The sequence below is a fragment of the Ascaphus truei genome, chromosome 13 (assembly GCF_040206685.1).
Source record: "Ascaphus truei isolate aAscTru1 chromosome 13, aAscTru1.hap1, whole genome shotgun sequence".
Lineage (NCBI taxonomy): Eukaryota > Metazoa > Chordata > Amphibia > Anura > Ascaphidae > Ascaphus > Ascaphus truei.
The window spans coordinates 39,824,236-39,827,193 of record NC_134495.1 but is presented as its reverse complement, the minus strand read 5'-3'; positions in this window follow the sequence as shown (position 1 = coordinate 39,827,193).

Sequence of the window (2,958 nt, the reverse complement as noted above, 5' to 3'; positions counted from 1 at the left end):
ATGCGTGACCGCGCATCGGTGATGCGCGGCACGCTGAGGGAGTGCGGCTCGCAAGCCGGGACATTTCCCGGCTTGCGGAATGAGCCGCACTCGGATAAACTGTGTCGGCAGTGTAGCCCCGGTCCCCGGCGACTCCTAGAGACCCCCCTCCTTTGTGGCAGCGCGGTCGCGGGTGCCGCCGGAGCCAGAGATGGACCCGCCGGCTGCTTACAAAGGTGGGGGCCGGAGCAGGGAGCGGGGGCCATTGCAGTTGCGCGCACATGCGCGGAAGAGGCCAAGGAGTTGCGGCAGCCATTGGGGGGTTGCGCATGCGCAGTGATAAGCGCGCTAACGCTAGCCTACCAGGGAAGGCTCTTGGAAGGGACTACAAGTCCCATGAGCCTCAGCAGCGCCCCATGTGACACCAGGGAGCCAATAGGGCTGAAGGATTGCCCTGCAGACAGGAATAGATACATTTCGCGGGCTTGGAGCTCGTTGAGCAGTTGGCGCGAGGAGAAGCTAGGGGAAGGAGGTAGGGTGCAGGAGTCAGTGACTCCCTGCATTAGGACAGCAGCCCCCAAGGCCCCAGCTAGCCCTGAGTCACCCAGTAGTGTGAGTTGTGTCAGGGACAGGCCCCTTACTATACAGAGTCAGTTAGGGACCCAGCAGACGCTGCACGTCCATCCAGAGGTTTGGGCTCAGACCTTCGCTGTTGCTGCAGCAGCCATCTGGGTGGGATCGCCCCGGGTAGTAGTTCCTGTATTCAGCCGACATCAGGATCCTTTGTGAAGTTCCGTGGCAGGTAATCAACAAGTGCACCAAAGAGTCATATTATATTCACACGGGACATAGTGGCTGCGCAGTCACACATATCTATCTCACTTGAGGGTGGGAGGATACTGTGTGGGGTTACTGGACACTGGGTGGGATCATCCGGTGGAGGTGGAGGTAGCGTCCTGCGAGACGCAGTAGTTAGTGTCTTCTCTAGGGAGGGACACCTGTTGATATATGTGCATATGCTATACAGTAAAGTCATTGGTTATTTTACATACGTTGTGTAGAGTGATATATATATTTTCCTGCGAGGAACCACTCCCCCTCTGGTGGGAGCCATCGCAGGTGGAGGCGCTGCACCAAGGTTATTCATATTGTGTCATACATGCCCCAGGCTCTCAGCGGCAGAGGCTTAGGCCTCCTGTGAGCCTAACAGGTAACGCACCACACTGGGTAACGCATATGGATCCCCTCACCTACACCCTATCTGCTATTGGGGGGGGGGGAGGGGGGAATATGGGTTACATTTGGAGGCGCTGCTGAGATCAGACCTGGGGTGCCCTATTCTATTTTTTTTTGTCAAAATTGTCCATCATGGTTGTAAAGTCTGGACACGAGGTCCTTGCCTGGGCCTTGAGGCAATACCTTGAACCTGGCCAGGTGGTGGTGGTAGGAGACCTTCCCGCAACTATACCCGCTGCCAAGGTCAGGCATTATATGTGTAAAATTCCTGGGTGGCCGCACGCCTGTGTCTTAAATGAAGAACACGATCCCACGTCCACATGGAAAATGATACTTTTTGTGGCAACCCACACTGAGGATATATGCCTGTCAGAGGCACCGTCCGCACTGATTATGCCAGAGTGCCCGTCTGAGGGTTACCTCTTAGTCTACGCTGACCCAGTAAAATGGTGTCTCATGTCAAAGCAGGAGAGTGCAAGTGTTGCTTGTCTTCAGCCTGAACCGAAATGTGCCATAAAAATCTGTCCTGGTCTGGAGCAAACGCCAGAGCCCCAACTCTGTGGGGGCAGCAGCAATATGTTACTACCCACAAGCCAGGGGGTTCATGACTGGGCCTGCCGGGTTAACGAAGTACCCAGCCATGTGGTAGCAGTAGGGAATGTCCCCATTGGAGAACTGGGGGTGATAATCCAGTTGTGTTACGCCGGTGCTGCCCGCAGACCAGACCCGTCCCCTGAGCTGAAGGGGGAAGTGGTAATACACGCACCTGCAGCAAAGGGAGCGTGTCCGGAGTGTGGTATGAAGCGTTGCAAGGCTAGGTGTAGTAAGGTAGACAATACTTGCCGGTACCGGTTGTAGAGATAGAGTGGATGATGCCTTGCCGAAGTCAGGGAGTGGAGAGTGGAGATAGGTCGTAGTCCAAGCCGTGTTCAAGGGGTTACCAGAGTGAGCGTTGTCCAAGGAGTGCCTGTAGAGGGAGAAAGGGGGTGGCCTGGTATTAAAGGGGTTGCACCCCATATGGCCATCCCCTGACCTTACCAGAGAGACAAGGGGTTAACTGGACAGCGGTCCAGGGATGAGGTTTGCACCTTGTTATACCTTGAAAATGTATGTTCCCCTGTTCCCATGTTCCCATTATAAACATGTATTTTAATGTTTTAAAGTGCATTTCTGTATCCCCAGTTCTGGAGGTCGCAGAGAGTTCATATTTGGCCACTATGTGGAGTCACTGTAGGCATTAAAAACTGGCAAAGGTTGACCCACTGAGTCCATCAGAATAGCACTTATTAATATGTGTAGAAATTAAAGTGTATATGTACTGTATTTTATTTTTCTGTTCTGAAAATGCAGACGCCATTTGCTAGGCTAATAGGTCCTGAAGGGCAGATGGCTGGGTGGCCTAAGCACGGTGATCAGAAAGTAACTGCCTTGATTGTTACCCATTGTCTAGGGATTAAGTATTAGTCAATCAACAAACTCTGGCAGTCTAATTGTTCCCTGAGGGCATGGTTAGTCTGTTAGTCTCCACGTTAGATAATTGTTCACCAATAGGCTGTGTTCAATGTTAAGAATAGGGTTGCACAGGTATATAAACTGTGTCAACCCTACAGTTTTCAGTTATGCTTCTGATACCATCTTGAATGTCACTGGATTGCTGGAGTTATGCTTCTGAGACCATCTTGAATGTCACTGGACTGTTGGAGAATTGCTATTGGATACTTCTCCATCCCCCAACCCTAAGTA